Raw genomic sequence first — 22907 nt, 5'->3', positions numbered from 1 at the left:
TTCCTTGAGAAAACAGGAAAGGATTAGCTGCCATCAGGTTTTGCTGTGAGTAATAATATGACCTGCATTTTGCATTCTAGTACATCAGTCCGTGTGGCACTGGGGGTGGCAGCCATGGAGACCTTGAGAAATGCCATGCTGGGACATAGCTGAATATCATGCCCCATTCAGCCCCATAAAGCCCTAGACCTCCAGCCTGACTGCCCTGTGTGCTCAGCCCTGGCCTGAGCTATGCCTCACCCCTCCCCACCCCTGGACACCATGATTGCCCTGGAGCCAAGGAACACCACGGAGCCTGTCCCTCATCTTGCGCAGGGTCTGTCCCCATGGTTCCCTTGCAATTCCAGTCACATATGAGGCAGGTCCCAGCTCTGCTGGCTTCCATAACCCTCCTTGTCTACACCCCAAACTCCTCCGTGGGGGCCAGGAAAGTTCATTAGTCTGTGGTTAATCCTTACTATGTACCCCAGAGATACTGACTTTTCAGCACTAATAATATCCTGACTCTGAGATTTGTCCCAGATTGTGGGACACAATCCCTCTGTGGAGCACAATGACCCTCTACTCCTAGACAGGGTAGGAGCGTGGTTTGCAAAATGAAAAGGCGTTACCAGTGATGGTCACAGTTCGTCTGCTTTACTGTAGTGCTGCTTCTGGTCTGAGAATAGAAGAAAATGAACATGAGATACAAACAAGGCATGATGTATGGGGAAAAAATGTAGTATTGTTTGGAAAACAAACTTACAAAACTTGCTGCTCTACTTACATAATTAATTTAGTTTATCAGTTAACAAACAGATTTTTCAAATTTGCTGCTACAGCCTTTTTGCTTGTTACGAATTCCTATGACTCTTTATCAGGTGAAGTGTTCACCTTGTAGTGAGCATAATTTTATTGCCATCATGAGTTTTGCAGAAGTCTTCTCTAGCAAGATTTGTTTTTAATGAGCTAGTAGGGATGACTACTTCTAATGGACAAAGAATTTTAAAAACATAATTGTGCATGTTTCTTGTCAAGATGAAATTGCCAGCTAAATGAAATTGTATGTTTCACACAAGAGGCACCACTGCTCTGAAAAGACTTGTTTCACTTTAAAGGAATGTGTGCTTTTAAGTCAGACCTGCTAGTTATTTTAAACAAATGCAGCTCATTTAGGAAGATACATACTCTGGATACTGGAGATATCCCTAGTTTATGGAGTTGCTTTAGTTCCACTATATGCATTGCAAAATGTATTGTAAGATTAGCAGTATTTGGTGAAGTTTCTAAATAACACAGCTACAATGACTAAGTAAGAATCATTGTAAATCTCTATGCTCGACTTATTGAACATGGATGCTTGAATTTGCCTTTTTGCATGACAGAAAACCACAATTCCATGTGGGAATTGGTCTACATGTTCCACAGAAGATTCCTCAATCTAAACAGCCTTATCTGCATAGTATTATACAGTTGCCTACACTAAACTAGATGCAGTCACACATTCATAATTGTCAGTTTATCTTTGAATGATATTTCTGTTAAATCAGTGTGGACTTCCAGTGTGGAACTTTATATCTTTTAGAGAAACCATAATATATGTGGTAATTTTGATGTAAAAATCCACCCTTTTTTTCTTTCTCTTGCTTTATCTCTACAGGTAGCAAGAAGATAACATCTCCAGTTCTTGCTACTGCCAGTGCCATTCAGGACAAAACACAGGCAGTAGTATTCCAACAGTAGCAGGAGCCAGAAGTCAGTCTTACAAAATATTTTCAAGGAAGGAAAATTGCGAGGTAATTAACTTTTAGATTCCTGTCCTCGTGTCCAGGCAAGGCAGAAGTTAAGAACTGATAGCTCAGAGAAACTGTCTGCTCAAATGTCTGTCCACATCGATCAGTAAGAGGTTGCATCACATCTCTTTTGAAAAGAGAAGGTACTGGTACCTTCACAGCAAACCATCACCATCTGTGAACTGTAAGGATGGGCAGAAATGGGATTTTAGAAATGGGAACTAGATTGTATTTTTAGCTCTTAGGTCAGTTTGTTCAAAGTCCAGAAAATTTAAATGCAGATAGAAACTCACTATGATTCATGGTGTGCGGCCAGCATTAGTTCCTCATGTTCTAACAAGGAGCTGCAATGTTTAATATTAGATCCATTTTTATAAGAGAATAATAAAGCAGCTGGACAATAGTGATGTTCTGTAGTTTCCACTGAATACTGCTGCCCTTATCAGAGTATTTTTGTGGTTTGGAAGAGTGATGTGAGTTCTTGCACTTTTTTTTTTGCTTGTGTTTTTATTTGTTTGTTTGTTTGCTTGTGTTACCACCTTGCACTATTTTTATTTTGCTTTTACAGTGGCCCGTTTTTCTTTGTAATTTATTTTATTTTGTGATATATCTCCTTCTGATAATCAGTTGACCTCACTTTTGTGATATGTCATTCCAGAGTGTCGGTTCAGCAGTTGAGAAGAAGTGTGAATTTCAACACCTCATGGCTGCAAGCAGGTTTTAAACAGACAAAACAAAACCCTTATGCTGTGCTGGCTGTCTTAGTGTACAATAATTGTACAGGAAAAAAAGAGCAGATGTGACTTCAGGGACCAGAAATGCAGTAGGTAGTGCACCTACTCACAGTGGTGAAAAGACTCCATCATATTGAATAAATATTGTAATCTTCTCACTGTTGATAATGGTGTGTAGGGAACAGTCCTTATCAAGTGCTTATCAAGTTCTTATGTGTTTCTCAGGTAGGAGAATTTAAGGTCCAAAGCTACCCCTTTTAAAGACCTGGTAGCTTTGTTTTCCATGCAGCCTGCATCTTATGGTGGGGTTCTGAGATGCAGAACTCATCTAAGCATGCCAAGAACCCCTTGCCTGGGGGGTTTCTACAAAGGCTTTAGACTCCTGCACTTGTACACTAGTCATGCAACTTCTGCATGTAGTTATTTTCATCTGTATTCCAGAATACCTGCAGGCTCATTCCCCTGGGTGCTGGATAAGCCCACAAAAATACAGTAATTATTAAATAAGATATATATGTCAGACCTCAATGCTTGTATCAATTAATACACATCTGCATGGATTCATACAAACTAATCCTGGACACAAAAGGTGTCTGAATTATGGATCTATGCTCCCTCTACAGTCAGTGGAGAGGCAGTTGATAGATGTGCTGAAGTTGCATTCTTGCAGCCCCTCAGTGTGGGGATGATTAACTATTGATGCTTAAAGGCTCAACTAAACGTTTGGAGTCAAATTGAGTAAAAGTTTCCTCCTCTGAAATATACAGCAAAAAGAGAGGGAGAAAGGTAACTGTGTCACCTTGGTTGAAAGGCTAATTTGCTTGCATTGTGCAGGCTGTGTATGCACAGTCATGCTAGTGCAAACCAGGAATTTCATTGGAAAACTAGGAGAGAAGCAATATAGGAAGGATAAACGGGCACATGATTGTGTGACAGGCCTCCTAGAGTCCTGGTCAGATGAAGGCAAAGAAAAAGTCAGTATGTCAGAGAAAGATGTGGTCTGGGTTGTTCAGCCAACATCATATTTGAGGTAAAAAAAGGGGTTTTGGTGCTGCTGTCTACTGGGTTTGAGAGGTGATAACTGGAAAATGGTTGGAGGCCATTTTCCCTGAGTAATGGGGATGGGAAGGCTGAGTCTGTGGAAAGACCAGTGGGAGATCACCAGTTTGGGACAATGTAGAAAGATATAAAGCAAGTTTCTGTTCTGAAGCCAGGGTGAGGATAGGAGGATGGAAAGCCTCCCATTTCTGCTTGTGCTGGGACTACTGGGTCAGCTGGGAAGTCTGAAACTTGTACAGACACTGCACCTCAGCCCATTTGTGAGGTTCCTGGGGCAGGTGAGCAGCTCTAGAGCACTATCAGAGAGGCCAACAGGACCTTGGCGAATGTTTGTTTCTGCTGCAAATACAGGCAAATACATATCATGCCTGTTTTGAATTACCAGAGTATCCAAAATATTTGCAAAGTCGTTGCTAATTGTATTAACTCAAAGTAACACATTTGATAATTGCCAAAATTGTAGGTAAACTATATTTTTTGGTTATAATTTTGTTACGGTTTGTTCTGCTCAAATTTGAAAGGATGCTATTTTTAATAAACTCTTGAGAACAAATGAGTACTATGTGAACATAAGAATGAAGGAAATGAGTCATAGATTTGGAAGTAATCTTCTGCTGCTCAGGTCTGTTATTGATTTTTTGTATTCTTAAATATTTACTGTTTTTTCGGGGGCTTCTCTGCTGTGTGTGCTGAAGTCCACTGCAGCTGAGTGATTTATGGGGTCCAATGGCTTTGCATAGAGGATCATCACTGGCTGAACTTTCTGAAAGCTCAGGCTCTTTGTGTCTTTCACTGCACCAGCCTTTATCAATAATGCAGGCTATCTCCATTTTTTACATTCCTTAATTTGAAACTCTGAATAATGTTCCCTGAGTGAGCAGCCATTTATTTAGGTGACTTGGGACTACAGTGACATTCTGTTGGACATTCAAATCACATTCAAATGAAGTAGATTTCATATCTGGTTTAACATTTTACCTCTTAACCTCCTAAATCCAGACTGCAAGTTTTTAAGGTGAGATGAACCATTCCTGTATCATGTATCTACTCTCGTAATGAATTTCTATGGGTACAACCAAGGTAAGGCTTCCCTCTGGAATACCAGGTTAGGTTAAATATTCTAATAAAATTTCCCCTGCTCAGGGATGAACACAAACCGTGTGTAGAACTTACGTGCCACTCACACCCTCAGAATTTGTGGTTTTTTGCAGCTTAATGATACGTAAGGTTCACAAAGCATGGTGGATTTAGTTCCTAAATCCTTGAGGTCCATTTGTGAATTGACATATTTGCAAAGAAAAGCAGGCTGGTATCAGCAGCAGCTGGCAGAGACCAGCCACCTTCAGACAGTAAGTTCACTCATGAACATAAGGAGGGTTCTCTTAGCTTGTGGTTTTTTCTAATTCAGACTCTAGTTACCCTTTAAATCTCAGCTTTCCTTGCAGCAAGGAAATTTTGGTTTAAACTCAGTCCTGATCCATCTGACCGTTATCATAAATAACAGCCCAAACCACAGGTTTGCAGCCAGAAAAGTAAGAAGAGCCCAGAAATAGAGAGCCTCATGGTGCCAACAGCTCAGGAAGATGCATTGCAGACCCCTGGCCATGAACTGTGCTTTAAGGCATGGCCTTCAAATATGACAAAGTGTAGGTTCCTCTGTAAACAGTTGTGGCAAGGCCCAGGCACTGCAGACTTTTCTCTCTATATGTACAATGAAAAGAAAGGATGGAATCGCTGAAATATGAAGTCTTTTGCTCTGTGACTTGCTAATTTCAGTTTCTAGGCACCTCCAAGTTAGGAAATGAGTCATATGGTTATTATTTACTCATCAGCTCTGCAGTTTCTGGCGTCTTAATCATTTTGGTTGTAGCTTGGAGTGTTACCTTCTTCAAAATAAAGGCTTGAAAGATGAGCAACTAATTGCAGTCTTCACTCCTTTGACTGCAAAACAGCAGTATGTACAGGGCTGGCAGCCATATTAATGCCTAGGATGAAGTGCTTTCCTGCAATGTTTACAGAGATCCCCCAAGTAATTAGCCTGTAAGGAGATTTAGAAGAGATGCAGTCAGTAATACAGGGATATCCAACTACAAAGCCATAACCCAAGGCCTTCTAGTGCCCCTGTGCCTGGATGGACCTCAAGGCCTGACACCTGCAAAGCTCCTGGGGCTCAGTGGTGTCAGACCTGGTCCACAGAAGTGCTCCAAAACTGCCATCCTGTCTCCCAAGGGTTAGACAGCCCTGCTGTGATACATCATATTCTGTGATTTGTCTCTTCCTAAACAAAAGTGAAAAAAAAACTTCCACTTTTCTGGTCCTTTACTGGTCTCTAATTTTGACAAGAAGTGTCTCTCACTGCATGACATCCCTTGCAGTCTAGATCAACTCACATGAAAACAGAAAAAGTTTCATAGTGGCAACTATCTATGAAACACTTTCTAAGCTTGAGTAAGCCTGTGGCAGCCATCGTTGTGGTATCTGAACACCTCATAAAACCTTGCCACAAGCTCTAACTGCTGATGCTTGCCTAGACATAGGTTTAAGAAGTGAGATATATTTTGGGGCTATCTACAGTGTGAAGTGACCCACAACAATCTCTGATTTGCTTGTGTCATCTTCCTTCTTTATGCAGCAATTTAGTAGCTCAGTGTCTTATTTGTTTTCGCTGTCAAAGCAGTGTGGTAGAAGTACACGCTTTTCTACAGAGGTTTCACATTCACCCACAACTGCTGGTGCTGTAATTGTTCCTTTGGTAACAAGTGCTGTTAGTGCACTGGTTGCTATCTCTGTCACTGTCACGTAACTGTACTGGATGTCGCTTATCATTGGACTACTGCCCTTTCTATATGTGGGTTTTTTCAGTAACCATTAGACTTTCTCACTGCACATGCCGGTATAATTTTTCATTCTACTTTTTTTTATAGCAGCACCTAATTGTCCCAGTGAAATTTAAGAGCTGCAGTTTGAATCCAGCATGCAAATCCATAAAATTAAGTTGTCCCTGCCCTACTTAAACAGCTTAAAGTGTAAATAAAAAACTAGCAGACAAAGTTAAGCCATTTCTGTATTGCTACATTTCTGATGCTACTAGCATTTCATATCCCTCTCGGAACTGCTGGCAAGATCAAGAAGCTATGAGAGTATGAGCGCTGTTTCCGGAGAAGCTGAGAAAAAGGGGAAAAAATCCATTCATTAGTTAGCCAAAGAGTTTCTCTTTATTGCAAAATGTACACAAACTGTAATCCAAGTATCACACCATCATTAAGTCCTATCCACTTACCTACTTCATTAGTTCAGGGATTGTGTTGCTTTTAATCTTTGTGATCTGGGTCATCGCAGGATTCAGGCTGATGTTTGAGCCAGTACAGGGCTTCTGTTTCCTGATGCTACCACTGTGTGCTTTGCAGTCTGTCTGTTCTCACTCAAGTCAAGTAAATATGAATGAAGTAAGATTTTGAAGCCTGGCTGTTTTTCTCTTTAATAGTAACATCAGTTAAGTTCTTTCCTTGTTTAATCACTAGGTTGTTTAAATGACTGGCATGAAGTTATCAGGAATCAGAATCCCACCATACTCAGCACTGTGAAGCCCTTTGCTTCCTCAGCTTCCAGAGATAAAAGCTTGAAAGTGTTTCAGATGAAAGCAAGTCTTCTTGTCTGGAGTTGCAGGTTAGTCCCCTGAGCAATGTTTCACAGAAGCCTGGTACCTACCCAATCTGCAAGGAGAACATCATGAAGTGCAGGCAGCTCTCCAATCTCCTTCTTATGCTTCCCTTCTGAAAATATAAATGCTCCTGCAGCTAACGTGACCAGCAGAGACATCATCCTGAACTTTACAAGGCCAAAGTGTTGCAGGACAGTAAGGCTGTAGTTAACATAAACAGACAGTTTTCCATGTTAATTTGTAATAGATGATCCTGAGCTCTCAGACCCCTCTTCAAACTAACATTGCTAACTGTGGCATGAAGACATGTATTAAGAGGTGGTGTCCATCTTCTCCTCAGATAGAAGATTCTCCACATTTGTGCCTCCAGCTTGTGACTGCCTCAGAGAAGGACGTGTTGGTGCATCCACAGAGGCTGAGGTGATGCTGATTCCCTTTGGGAGGTGTGGAGGAGTTACTCCAGTAGTGATCTCCAGTGGCCAGGGGTAATTATGTTGCTGCAACTAGAGAAGAAGTAGGGAAGATAAATAAGCATATGTAGGTACCTTATCCAGTTTTGTGGGGTGGCTGCTAATTTCTAATTCAAATGTCTGATAAATCTGAATGTGCAAGAGCCTCAGAGAGAACTTATGTGAGGAAAAACAAGGTCTGTACTTAGGAAAACCTTTTTGCAATGGAAAACAGGCTGGTGAGATCGTCTGATGGTAGGAAGAAAACTACCTCTCTCAAACTGTGTTAATTCTCTACCTTTCTATATGAAAATGCAGGAATAAACAGGTAACAGTATTGCTTAACACCCACCTGTCCTGCTGGAATAACTGGGCTCATGTTGGCCTTCTGCTCCAGCTGGTTTGTTAACCCATCTGACAGGAAAGAAGAGGAAGTGAATGTTGTCAGGAGAAATGGAATTTAGATGATCATACCTGTAGGTTTGATCTGAAAATGTTGCAAGAGGACTGGGAGGAGTCCAGGTTGAAATCAAACCTCGATAGAGGTTTGGCAGCTGCAGCAGCAGACACAGAAGTGCAGCAGGGAAGGCAAAGGGGGATCGTGATAAAGAGATTCTCAAAGAAAAATCTTGGAAGAAGTAACAGAGAAATAAGCAAGTTCAAGTAAAGGTGAATTTAGTTGGGACTTATACCTAGTTGACACAAGTATTTATTAACAAGCATAGGATTATTCTGTTGATACATATGTATCTATATATAGCCAGTAAAAACTGCGCTCTGCATACAGAGCTATAAAAATAAAAGTTTGCCAGTGTACCCTGTTTCACCGTGTGTAACTGTACCAGTATAATCGCTACTGTGCCAGAAAGGCATTATGCTGCTCTTTGTTAGCATAATTAAAGTAGCAGAACTGGTAAGCACAGATGAATCCTTGAAGACCTTGGAATATTGTTTGGAGTCAGGTGGAGTTGCTGGCCTCATTTGTGTTACATTGCTTTTTAAAAATATTTTTCTGTTTTGGTCTTTTACCCAGAAATATTTCCTTATTGCCATATAATCCCACTGAGAGTACTGTATGTACTTAATGGCATATGTGGGTTTGTTTCTGAAAGGTTTCTTTTTTAATGTGCAGGGCTGCTGAAGCTTTGAAGAGAAATCCTGAATCACTTTTTTAATGAAGTGTGGAAAGCAAACTGTGGGAATAAGTGGACTTGGCTGGACTGTAACTTCCCTAGATCCCCTGGGAGTTTTGAGTGTCTGAGAGATGCAAAGTTCAATGTTAAGAATATCTCAGAAACATGAAGTTCCTGAAGGAAATACTAATCATCATCACATGCATCCTAAACCCTAGCAGCTCCTGAGTTTTGAAGCATTTACACTGCACCTGCTGCTTCAAAAGAAGTATGCCTGAAGGGAGTAGTTAGTAGTTAAAAGGAAATAGTAGTATTCACAATAAAGTCCATAAACATTATAAGTAAAAATATGTTCTAAACCAATTAATAACACCAATGGTAATAACCTGTCTCAAATACTTTAACTTCAACAAAATGTATGGGGGAGGATTCTGACCTCCCTCATCCTTTGAGAAGGGCAGAAGCACCATTCTAAATACCAGGGAAAAGAACAGTGAAGGATTGTCATGCCTCAGCCCTTGGGAAAGATAAGCTAGATTCAGAAAGTATGAGAGGCATTTCTACGCACGTCAGTGCAGAGAGGGGACATTTCTCTGAAACACTTGACATATTTTATCTGTTTAGGAGGAGTTATAGCAACAGTAATCAATGAGATATTGGCTAAGAAACTTGTGAGTAATCTGGAGGATTTTAGATGGAGAAAAAAATATCCTTGGGGGCCTGCAGGTATGTGTGCAGCCATCTTTCTTCGAAGAGAATGAGAAATGGTTTTTTTCCTGTGGTCCAAACAGTGCTAAAACAAATGGACCTTGTATTTGCTCCAACTAAAAGGATCCTGCTTCTCTAAGCGAGAATATTTGGATTCTGCCTGGGAGACATGGCACGGCTTTGCATGCTCCGTGTCTGCTGAGTGCACAGCTGGATACCTGTGAAGTGCTGGGTGACCACAGACTCATTTCCATGTATACTACAGCATTCCTTTGGGAGGAGAGGCTTTTAATAAGTCTGTTCATAATGGACGTGTAAGCATGCAAGCTTTATTACCTGCCCCTGCCAACTCACCAGGAAAGTATGCCATTCCTGCACCGACGGATATGTAACCAGGGCTGTCTAATTATCATGTGCTGTGCTGCCAGAAACACTGGCTGGCTCTGCCTTGGGCTTTTCACTGATATACACAAAGCAGGAGCCTCTCGCTCTCTCCTCTGAATTACTACTGGTATTATTGCAGCCTCTGGAGAAAGGCAAGGACATATCAGGAAATAGTTGTGCTCACTGCACATGAAGAAAATAGAGGAGATGCCAACTTACAAAGTCTGTGCCTGCAGTGTGCATGATATTTGAGGTATTCTAAAAGAAAACATATTGAAAGGACTTTCTGCAAACACCGTCCATTATAATAGTTTAAATGGTAGGATTTAGACACAGAGGGTTTTTCTTTGCCTCCTCCCATGCTTGCAAACTAATGCTCTGAGACAGACCTGCAGTGTTGCCTTTTCAGTGCTGTGCAGAAGAAGTCTGATTACGAGCTCAAGAAGCAAAAAAAAAAAACCAAACCAAAAGCACAGCAAAAGAAAGCTGAGGGATTTAGCAGGAAAAGAGAGAACAAATTGCAGCCAAACCAAAGCCACAGGAAATGGAGTCTCAATGTAAAAGCAAGATCTAGACAGAAAGGGATTTGGCAGGAAAGAAATTGTTGCAAGGACTTCAATGAGAAATATAAGGCCCAGTCCTATGAAACTGTGCTTGTGATGAGTCTTTATTCTGCAAATGAACCCCTTTGCATGACATGTTATAATTTTGTAGGTCTAGGGTCTCAGAAGAATATCATCTGTTACGAAAGGGTAGCAACACCAAAAACGTAACAAGAGGTGAGAAGAGGGCAATGTATAGGGAGGAGGGATTGTGTACTTAAAGCTCTCTTTGGCTGGGCAGCATGGATCATAACCACTGAGACAGGTAGCAACTGTTCTTTTCCAGATGGATAGGGTGTTTGTTGGGAAAACAGTGCCTCTGGTTGTGACAAAAAGGGGTACGTTTCACATATGGTTATTTGCCAGTTCTTCTGTTTCTGTCAGGATACTCTTTGTGATGCTGGATTCCTTCCCAGCCTCCTGTAGATTTTGGAAAGTCTCCCGTTCAGCTGCCATGTAGAAGGCTTTGAACTTAAAATGGGAAAAACCAAAATGCACCCAGTGCTGGGGGGACCCTCACAAATTTCACTTCATTTCTTTATTCCCCATCAGGACCACCAGGAAGTTGGCAGGCATCATCCTGGGATTAGCACTGCTGACAGTGAGAAAAATGGGGTTTGCAGGCCAAGGTGAAAACTTTTGAAGATGGAGGCTTGGATGTTTGATTGTAGGCCAGCACCTGGTTAGTTTTTAGGATGAAATTAAATCTCTTTGTGGAAAGGGAGGCACTTGCCCACAAGAGGTGTTTAGCTGTGCAGGGTCTGATGAAGTGACACCTGTCTCAGAGCCATAAAAGTGTGTGGAAAGGCTGCAGAGAGACATACTCAACTACCATGGAAAAACAGTTATCATTAGAATTGTTTTTGTAAAAAATCAACAAACTTCTTTCCCTTCAAAGAACACACACACTGCTGAAGAAAATACCATCTGTGCATCAGCTCCCCTCTGACAATAAATGTGTCTTAGGTCAGGAGAAACAGAACTGCAAACTATGTAGCTGAGAAGGACAAGCAATTAATTTAGCTCTGGTATGCAGTAGGTAAGTCTTATACCAGTGAGAGTTGTGCGCAGCTAAATCTGGCTCAGAAAACAAACATAACTCTGGGCAGTTACTCGGCAAAGTCCTATCCTGCTTCATCCCATTTGGAAGCATAGTCATGGCACTGATATGTAACATATTTATCTGTTGGTGTGTCTGGTGTTTGCATATAGGGTCTGAACTAGAAAGGCAAAGTGATACCCTGGGATATGATTAATACTGCCTGCAATATCCTTGATACACCCAGAGCTGTGTTTACCTATCGTAGCACATTTGAGGTCCCCTTCTCTGAGGCCTGAGGAGCTGGAGAAAGTTGCTGGTTGTGAGACAGCACAACAACCCACTTTCTTCACTTCCTTCCTTACACTCTTGTGTAAGGTTGTGGTCACCAGCACAGGAGAAAAAATAATACATGCTTTTTTTGGTCCCTCTTTTAAGGTCTTATAAGGCTTTTTGCCTGATGTGATAGAATTAGGCTTAAGTTTGCTGGAGGGACCCTCACAGTTGCATGGACACTGCAGAGCTGCAGAACGTGGTGCAAAGTACTGCACCTCACAAGGGGAGGTATAGCCAGTCCCATACGTACCTCTCACAGCTTGCCTTGGGTTGCAGGTTAGAACAGCAGATTTCAGTAGTGATGTGAAAAAGTGTCCCATCATCTTACAGGGATTTCTTGTGACTTCAAAAGTGGCTGGCCCATGATAAAGAGTATCTTACTAATGAGGAGTTTGAGCCACACAGGAAATTTAGATGTCACAGGACTGAGCACTCCATTGTTGTTGGGTTTGTGGAATTTAAACATCCAAGATAAGAGCCTTGTTCCTCTACAAAATAGGGGGAGGGAGGGCACCATTTTACACATATACAGCTATCCACCTTTTTTCCCTCCAGCGCATTTGAGAAATAAATTCTTTCAGTTTTGTTTAAAAATCAGGTTTGTTGTCCTGATCAGAAAAGTGCCTTGTTACTAAAATTCTAGACCTTGCACTGAGACAATGGGTTAATCTGCAGACAGAAGGTAGTGATCTTTAAAAACTCATCCTTAAGAATATATCAAGTCTATTGACCCAAGCCTAGCTTAGGGAAATATGCTCTAATCTGTCTTTTCTTTCAATAATGTGGAAAAATTAGTAGATTTTTAGACTTGAAATGTTTTATTGTTTTCCTTAACAAGACCTGTCTGAGTATCCGAGTGAGGGAAGTATATTACTTAACTTGGCCAGTCCCAATGTGTTGTCCTGTATATATCTTACATCAGTTCATACATGTTCCTGAGAAAGCACACACACTCTTGGCCAGATGACAAACACAAAGCTTTCCAGGAGATTTGTGGACTCATCTCTTACTGTGCATTTTGAGGATGCATCTCAGTCCATATCCTTTAGGAAACCTTTAAGTACTTGTTCTACCTCGCCCACCCAGGGGTAAGCAATGCTGGCACAGTGCAGAGATGCTAAAGCAACTTGGGAAAGGAGTATCACCTACAATAAAGTAAACAAATTCAGCAGATTATCTGGGATTTTTTCTGCTGGAATCTTCTCTGCTGAGTCACTTGTATTTGTGTAGGTATACAATATCCAAGAGGAGAAAAAATTCTCCACTGAAGAGGTTTCTGAAATATAACAGTAGACAAGAGAATTCACTCAGGGCAGTCATTGACAGAGGTTGCAATGTAGTACTCTGGCTTGCTGGTATTTAACTTTCAATAACATACATGGGCCAGGTCCTGGTAAATGCAAGGGTATCCTTCTGCTACACCCAACTGGGAGTTGTTTGAGTCAGCAGCATTGATTTAGCTTTATATAAACTCAGCAATATCAGGTATTACGTCATGAGGGAGAGGATGATTTATTGATGTAATATTTTGGTGCTATTAACCAGAGAGGAGAGCCAAACTGCTGCTGCCTCTGGACAGATGTGTCAGAAGTGCCCTTTGCATTTTCAGCACATCTGCCCAGAAGACAGCCATTATGCCTTAGGCCAACTAACCTTACCCCCTTCTCAAGGTTTTGTCTTAAACAAAAGTATTAGTCATGTGAGAGGTTTGAATACTTGTATTGAAAAAAGTGCATAATTAAGGACTTTCTAAAGCATGCAGTGTGTCCATTTCAAACTACAAAGCATTTGAAAGATCAATGGTCAGGGATTTATGAAATGATTTATTGTGTCAGTGACCATTCATATCAATGGATTATTTTTCTCTGTCACAGGGAGATTTGTTTTTATCCTTGGCCAAAACCTGAAGTCATTATTAATTTTATTACTTAGGCAAAGTTCTTATTAAAGACTTAAGCATTTGGCTCAAGGCTCAATATTTCAAAGGAATATTTAGAACAGAAAACAGAAGGAAGATATCTGTAAACATCTGAATGTCTCTTTAAATGAATTCAACAAACACATTAAACCTGTTGCAATGCAAACACAGAAAGGTAATTCTAATTCAGCTGTAATTCCCACCCTTCTTCCATGCCAAGTGATGGATCTGTTTACTCCTCATGAAGATAAATTCGTTTATGCTCTCCCAAGCTAGCCTTAGCATCTCCCTTCTTACCACCTTCATCAGAGGTGAGCCCTGCTAGCCTGCTTTACAGACCTGCTGTGATGCTTATCACCTTGGCATGGGAAAAGATCTTGAATAGCCTGTAAGTAAAAACAAGTAGAGCTGTAGAGGCTTTCAAGTGTGCTGTCAGTGAACAAATGATGTGGTCACTGAGGGAGGCTAAAATGAAAATAAACAGTGCACAGATTTCAAATTGGCCTGCGGGCCCCTAGAGAAATATTGAAGGAACATAATGCAAACCTGTCAGCAAGCATCACTGGTGTGTACTGGGCATACATATTCTCACTTAATTTAATTAGAGAAGTCCTATCTGTTTAAATACAGGGTACCAGCTGATTCCACAGGTATGTTTTCAAGTTTAATTGGATACTTTTAAAATATGGAAGTGGCTTACCTGCAATATATTATACTTTCATCAGTCTTTAAATAGATTTAATAATTCCTTAAGGCAGGAATTATCCTTGGTTATGGAGCACACACGGATGACAATTAAAAAGTTAGTAATGCATAAGAGGAGACCTGGAAATGATTGTAATTTGCTTTTCTGAAGAGTCTTAAAACTTACTTCTGCACACTGAGACCACAGTAGCTCTGTGTTTGTACGGTGGTGAGCTCTCAGATTTCAGAGGTAGGTTTTTGGTGTTAGAGTTTCCTCATGTAAATTACACAACCTTCGATCCTGAAAACACATTTTTCCTTTCCATTCATATATCAAAGCATAGAAAGGACATTATTCTCTGAATTTTCAAAATTAAAATAACGAACGGGAATGGTTTACGAAGCAGCTACCTAAGTTTCACTCATCCAGCTTCTTGATAGCAAAACCAGATGATTTTCTTGAGTATCTGAACCAGCACGAGGATGAAGCACCTTCACTTGACACAGCTTTAAGATTTTGAATTCACATTGTCCAATATGATCTATCGTCCAATAGCTCAGAATGCTGTTTTATTATTCCATGGTGTATTCCCCCTAGTCAAAACATCATTACCTGAAATGACACTCTTGGCTGTTCAACCAGAGAACCAGCATAGAAATACTAATTTAACTTCAACTGCAGCATGAATCTGAGCAGATCTCAAACACTGGTGCACAGATGTGAGGCAGATTCATCATTCAAATAAAATGTGCATTTGTTAGGTAACCTCCTACTCAGAACAGTGTAAAGGCTATCAGCTATGTTCAGATGAGAATTTTTTCCTCTGTCATGTTTACCAAGCAGTTTTTATGCATATGGACAGTTAATTTGCCCATAATTTATTAACATGGACAACACTTACATATTTCAGGTATTCCAAAATAAGTCTTTTCCATGTGATTTGAGAAAAATGGGTAGCAGAGAGAGATTAATGGTCTTCAATATCTAATTGCAATATTTAGTATACTCTATGTACTGAATATTTTATATCCTTTTTCTCCCCTTTATAAGAGCAAGTGCTCAGGGCTGTTGAAATGCCAGGGTTTTCTTTTTTAAACTCCCTGTAATGCATAACTCTATCTCTGTGCATCTATTAGCACAACTGCCAGTTTTTGGCAAGTGACTGGACCTATTCGCAACATCCAGATGCACAAAAGGGATTTTCCCACTTGAGCCAAAGATGAGCCTTTTGGGAACAGGGCAGGTACCGCTGGGGCTGCACAACTGCCGTGTGAAGATGCTGGGCTTGAGGCTGCTCTTGGCCGGGGAAAGCAGTGCCGGCAGCAAGCGGTTGACCTCTGCATGCAGTAAAGGCAGCCAAGTCGAGTGCCCTGCCACCTGGGTTGGGTCCATACCACAGTGATCCCTTAGCTCCCAAGTGTGCTGTGCCTGCCCAAATGCACGCAGCCTGTGCAAGCAGCACCAGCCCGGCTGGGAGCAAACATGTCCAGCATGCTTTGGTCACTGGCTGTACCGAGGCGCTTTCACAAGCTTGGAGGAGAGATAATAAATGAATTTGTTTTCCAGGGTAGCCTCTAGGTCACCTGTAATAGGTCACCCTTAACAAACAGCGTTGACACAGAGCTGGAACAGTGGCAAGTGAATGAAACTTAGCTCTCTCCTATTTGAGCAATGGAATTTATTCCCAGCTCTGACCTTGTGCAAACTCTGTTACCATATTTATCACATGGAAAGAATGACCATGGCCTCTGCCAGCACCATGGGCAGGAGGTCTCCTCAGCCAGGTCCTGGACACGAAGGAGCCAAATGACACATGGTGGTGGTGGCAGCAGAGGGAGGGAGGAGAGATGTCCTCTGCTCTCCCACCTGAATCTGGGGATGTTGTCACAAAAGGCTGCTCAACCTAAATGGCACATGGGGCACAGAGATGCATGGGACTCTGGGCTTTGCTGCTCCCCAGGGTTTCTCTTCCCCCTCCTCTAGGTGCCTTTGGGTGCAGGAGGGCACTACCAGGAGCTTTGCCTCCAGAAAAGGGTGAGGAGAATGGGCCCAAAGCATCTCCCTCCACAGCGGTGCTATTGCCCTTGAAGGCAGCAGGGCAAGGTGATTGCAACCTTCATTTCACCCTCACACTTGAAATCAGCAGCTGCATCTCTGAGGCACCGGGGTTTGCAATGAGAGATGCTGTGCTCACTCTGCCAGCTTCTCAGAAGGCCTGAAGGAAGGGAGATTTCTGCATGAAAAAAAGTTCTGTGCTGTCAGGGGCTACTCACACAGAACCTGCCTGCCCTCCACTCCCTTCTCTCCTCTCTTGCCCCTCTCTTCTGGGAATGTACTTTACCAGAAACAGTGACTGACCTCCCTGAGCATACAGGAAGCATCATGCTAAAAAAAGAAGGCAGATCATGTGAGCAGAGCTAAACTTCCCACAAGGTGTAATTTTTCTCCATTTGTTACTTTTAAATGCAAATACATCATGGCAAAAAGATACAGAGGAAGTATAAGATAGCAGGGGAAAGCACTCTTGGGACCTGTCTGCTTTGCATTCATCTGTCCTGAGCCTGAAGAGACATCTGTGCTAAAGGTTATTTCAAAGTAGCTCAAAGGGAAGGTTTATTCTTACTTAAGGATTTTTGTTAATCAGATGTGATGCACCTCAAATCATTCACCTCTTTGGGCTTTAGCTGAAATAAGTCCATGCTTTTCCAAGTCGTCGCAATGGAGGAAGGAAACCTGTTTTGGTTCAAGTGTAGGTTCTGGTAATAGCAGTGAAACTAAAAGCAAAGCCAAACATGCAGGCACAGCAGTGCTGACACTGCTGCTTGGCAGCTTGCAAGGGCCCTGCTGGAATCAGATGGCCTCCTGGGAACACCAGGACACAACTTGCTGTGGATGAGGATTGTGGAGAGGGATTCCCTGGCCCAAGCCTGCTTTTCTGTGTGGCTTGTGGCAGCAACTGTAAGAACATGCAAAGAGTGAGAGGTTTTTTTTTAATGATTTGGTACTTGTTTATTTGGGAGATATGACTTTTTCTAGAGAGCTTCAGCAAGCCTTAGCCAATATAATAAAACATCCACCATAAAGTAGTCATCCTGTGAAGCAAACTGTAGTGATCTTTCCCAGGGTTTCCCCCCATTACCCACAGTGAGATAGCAGAATAAAGGAGAGTTCTCAACGAAACACTTTTTTGGCTTCCCCAGCTCTGAGCCAGAAAGCTTCTAATTAATTAACTTTTCAGATTTGGGGGGCAGTATGTTTTCTTCTCATTCCACCGGTTACCCTGGAGAGGAAAGTGCATCTCCATAGATGTCCTTTTATGCAATGACTTTAAAGCATTCTGCACATGGGAGGTGCCACTAGCAATAGATGAAATAGAGAGGAATAACTTTACAAGGGAGGAGAAACAAAGACAAAAATGTCAAACAACTTGCTGCTGGCCAGAACAGGATTCAACTCCAGCCTCTTTTCGTGTGGGCATCCACAGGTGTATGGCCACCCTGCTGCCTTGGCTCCTCAGGGTGTGCCTGGCATGAAGCAGCACACTGTGTTGTGCTGATGGATCTAATGACTCATCCACAGGCTTACCAAGCAAAATCATCACCCAAATGCAGATGATAGCTTCCTGCTACACATGATAGACACAGAAATGTAAGAGACTACCAAAAAATTGCAGCCACGGTAGAGGAAAATTTTGTTTTGTGTTATGACTTGGTGAGCAAGCCTTTCCTTTTTCTGTGGGTGTTTTGGTCTTGTTTCAAGGTGGGGCTGGGTGCTACTGCAGATTGCACTTCCTAGCCATCCGCTTGCATCGTGATTGTGTCAAAGCTGCCCAGAGAAAGTAGAATTGCAGCTGAGATACAGCTGAGCGAGATTAAACTGCTCTTTTTTTTGCACTGTTTATCTTTTCCCTTGCCAGTGCACTTCCCCATATTCCTCTGGTGCACTTAAGAACAAGTAAGCCTTTTGAAATGATTCTTCTAGCACACAGAGAAACCACCTCAGGCAGTCATCAAAAACCCAGGCTCAATTTAGGTGAGGCATACTGGCAAGAAAGAGCAAAGGTGAAGTTTTTGCCTTGAAAAAGTGTGAAGCTGACTGTTGCAGTCTGCTGCAGAGATCTTGTTTAGAAACACACATAAATATGGTCATGTAAAATATCAGAGAAGATGTTAATAATTCTACTAGCAGCACTTTCTTGCTAATGATGGTTTGAGGCTTAAATTGAACAAGAATAATACATGATTATTTATCTACTGCTTTTCTGCCTGTCCATTGGCTTCACATAACATTAAGTTCATCACTCCTCTTGGTATCAATTCACCTCTCCATAATATGGCCCTTCCACTTACGCTGTGCTCTGGCCCTTCAAAAGAAGTGCTGTAGGTCTCTCATATTTAAAGATGAATATTGATTGTAGATGTATAAAAAACACATTGGTACTTAGAATTGAGCTAGAAAAATATGCTTCTAAGATATCATTATTTTGCAGTGAAAGGATGCTGCAGAGACTTACACATGAATGTTTGATATAGCACAGCATGACTTCGGTGGTGGAAAATGAGCAATGTGCAAGTGCATCAACACAGGGCACTGAGAAAGCAGCAAATGTTTTCATGCATTGATCTGTCTGATGATTTGACAAATCGGTAAGTTCTGCCTTTAAAATAACATAGAAGAATTTCAGAGGCTAAAATTTGAAGATGTTAGTATTTTCCTAGGTAAGATTTTTGGTCTCATTAATTCAACCTTCACAGTTTCCTTCAGTGAAAAAGTTTCCAGTTTGATGACGACAATGCCCAGACCGAATGCCAGGCCAGGAAGGCAGGTGACAGCAGTGGAAAAACAGCTACAGTTACACTAGGAACTGCCATCAATGGTACCTGGGATACAGAGACCCTATGAGGAAATGATCTCTCCGTGTGCTGAACCTGTTTGGAAGTGTATGGAAAATAAACAGCTTTGGTCATGCCAGGTTTAGTTGGGCGTGCTTTCCCTTTCAACAGCTATTCAAATGCCAGTCTATTTTTAACATTCCAAATATTTTTACAGCATGGTTTTGGTGTGCATTTTCCTACCGTAATTTGGAAGGACTAAGTTAAGGTTTTGCTTTTGGTTTTTAAAATCAAACCAGAGGCATAATGCAATACCCTCTTCAGCCAAGAGCATGCCAATGAATGTGATTTGCTTTATCTTAGTGGGATAGAGAGTGAGTATAAATTAGAATCTAACACCTGAAATACAGCGAGCAACACCTTCCGTTAGTGTAAACGAGCAAAGCTGTGGTGTCGGTTGAGCCTGGTTGATTTATATCTCTGGGAGTCTAGCCTGTTGCCTGTGCAACTCATATTGGCTGTGGCTGGCAGGTCCCAAAACAGCCTCATTTCCTGCTTCTGGATATAGACTTTCCCCTGGCTGCCCTGTGCGACTCAGTGGATATGTCCTGCAGAACCAGAGCTAACCCATCAGGGGACTGCTTTCCATTCTACCTGACTCTGTTCCTAGCAGGTCACCTTGGCATGAAAAATCACTTGTCTCTGCAGGGATGTGTAGGGCCAGATCCTCATCTTGGCTCCCTGCAATTAACCCCAGCTCTGTTTAGTGAGTCAGGCCTTAATGCTGAAACGTTCACTGGTGCCAAGGGTCCTTGGAAGACAAACTCCTGCTTTCAAACATTGCTGCAGAGCCTGCCTGGAAGCTCAGGGAATGAAGGCTCCTACAGGATTCAGGCACTCCCGAAGATGAGTGGGAAGGTGGGAACCAAAAGCTCAGATTTCTGATTCTGTCACGTCTTGCCTGCATTGCAGTGGTTGATGCTCCCCTACTTTGTTTAATGGTAATGTTACCATTTTGTTGTTTTATTTTTCACCAGGGTATAATGTGAAACAGAGGTGATTTGGGTTGTGAGCTGTCAGTGAGCTGTCTGTCAGCCGTGATGGAGATGGTATGCCTTGCTCCCTGTCAGTTGATATTGCAGGAGCAATTGTGATGCTTTATTGGGGTTGTTTCATTGTGACACTCAACCCAGAACAGGAGACTCTCTTCTGGTGTTGACAAGTTCGATGAACCACAGTGATTTGATGGCAACTCTTTCACCTGGTCAATATGAGATTGAATTAATCTTACTAAGGGAGTGGAGGTCACAACACCCGAGTGTGGCTGAGCAATGGAAAAACTGTCAGATGTGAGAGGGGAAAGGGGCCTTTCCACCAAGGATAAATCATCAGCAGGGTTATAGCATATTTGGTAAAGAGACTGAGAAATTGAAGCAAAGCTAAAATACCACTATAGAACAAGAGGTGTTAAAGAAACCATTGTGTTCTACAGCTTTATATAATTAAATAGATGCCCCGTTTTGACCCAGAGGTGGTTAATCTTTGGCTGCAGATGAGCCACTTTGTTTATGACACACAAAGGCAGTCTGCAAGGGGCTTCAGTTAGATGTAGAAACCCTATTGTCGACGAGAATAATACCTGATTACTAAGAGCTGAAGTCCCTACCAAGAAGAACATATCTTCAAGTTTATGTCCTTTTGATCAGAAGGATGATCTACAGATAATCCAATTTTTTGGGGGAAGAAGAACTGGAAAAGCTGTCTATGAGCAGCTGAGAGTGCATTTTGTTGGGCACTGGTGGTGAAAGGATGTATTATCACAGTCCCAAGCACTTAATCATTGAGTGGAGTACACAAAAATAGCCAGGAAAGTTGCAGGCTGCACTGAATGGGTTGAAAGGTTGTGGGAACATGTTCTGGCACACCCTTGTGCTGTGGCGAGACACATGATGAGGGGGAAGGGAGGGTGCATTTCAGCGGGTCTGAGCAAAGGGGAATATACTCTTGTTTCCATATAAACCCTCTTCACTCTTTCACTCAGCATCATTTTGCTTCCTGGAGCAGAAATAATTTCCATTAGTCATTCAGGGTAACACGTTCCTAATGCATATAATGTGGAAATGTCTCAGCAGCTAATCTATGGTCCTGTTCAAATGCTGGGAAAAAGATTTAGTATATTACACAATTAAGTATTTGTAAACACAGACGACTTGAGTTTAAGAGGAACTTTTGTCAGCTGGAAAGTAAGCCAACACAGAATTACAACATGACAACAAATGAGCCAAGCAGGGAACCTGCCTGTGGCTCTTAAAAACCCACCACCATTACAAGAAAAACCCACAGCCCATTGTTGGAACATGTAGGAGAGCAGGTACCTCAAGGAAATTAGGATAAAGAGACACTTGGTTGGCTACCTGTGATATATATTAAGAAGCAGCCCATAAAGCCCAGTCATTGTGCCACAGTTAATATCAAGTTAGCCGCCTTGCTGCCAGCCCAGCCAAGGCATGAATACTAATGCTGCCCTCAGCTGCCATAGAAATTGTCTCTTTGCATAAGAGGAACGAAGACCTTTTGTCCTTAGCTTGCTTGTGCCAGAACTAAGCCAGGAGCTCCAGCTGCATCTGCAATCAGACAGGCTCTGTTTAGCAGCATTGAACTATGCATTATATTTAAAACTCACTCTTCTCTGCTTCCCAGGGAGAAAACGAAAAAGAAGGCTGCACGCACGCCCTTTGGCAGGGGTGGCCCAAGGTGGTGTCCCTGCTGGGTGCACAGCAAGCAGATAAAAGCACAGCCAGAACATGCTCTTTGGAGCATTTCAGCTGTGTGAGCACAGTAGGGGACCCACAGGCCCTCCGAGAGGGGCCACGGAGCCACACTGGAGACAGAAGATGGTGGGAGGCTGCACAGGCAATGCAGGGCTGTGCTCAGAGCAGTGGAGGTGCAGGGATGCAGGCATAGCCTGGGAGAACCACTGAGCCCGAGAATACAGAGACTGCGGGAAATACCCCCGATACCGTGGGCTGCATGCAGTGGGAGAGTGGAGCAGCACAGATTTGCACAAATCAGCAAGGGACAGAAAAGTGAGGAGGGCTCTGCCACCAGGAAGCAGGTGCAGCAGCAGCAGCCCCTCCAGCCTTGGATGGGCAGAAGCACGTCAACAGCCAAACCACCAGTTGTGTGACCCACTGCCAGAGCCCCTCTCCGTGTCACACTTTCTGCCTGATATGGCTGGGGGTGTTGAGATAAGAAAATTAAGAAATTAATTTTCATGCAGAAAATTTTTCCTGCTGCCTTCATGCTTGAGAGTACCCTTGATTTTATGTTATACCACTCCCTCAGCAGCCTCACATCATTTTCTTGAAGACTCGCCTACGTGATGGAGTTACTGTAGAGCTGTTACTTCAGAATAGCTGTTTCTGAACAACTTAATGAAAAACAGGCTTATTCTGGTTAATCTTAATACTTGGTCAAAACTGACTTCTTTCCGGGAGCAGATTAGGTGAAATCAGAACAGGTGGAAGAAGGGCATTCACAAAGAGAAGGATCAGGAACAGCCTTCAAACTCACACCCTCTCTTAATCAGAGTGAA

At 42.3% G+C, this 22907-nt stretch overlaps 1 long non-coding RNA gene across 1 annotated transcript; it reads left to right on the top strand.

The window, feature by feature from the left end:
- Window positions 1-16403: 16403 nt before the first annotated feature.
- On the top strand, window positions 16404-19472 carry LOC113966887. The gene is made up of 3 exons (XR_003533998.1): window positions 16404-16514; window positions 19013-19126; window positions 19235-19472. It is a non-coding gene; the product is annotated as an uncharacterized LOC113966887 (long non-coding RNA).
- Window positions 19473-22907: the final 3435 nt, after the last annotated feature.

This window comes from Neopelma chrysocephalum, unplaced genomic scaffold (assembly GCF_003984885.1).
Source record: "Neopelma chrysocephalum unplaced genomic scaffold, ASM398488v2 Primary Assembly neopelma1_61b, whole genome shotgun sequence".
NCBI classification, from domain to species: Eukaryota; Metazoa; Chordata; class Aves; order Passeriformes; family Pipridae; genus Neopelma; species Neopelma chrysocephalum.
The sequence above is the reverse complement of the archived record's forward strand: the minus strand, read 5'-3'. Positions and strand labels throughout refer to the sequence as shown.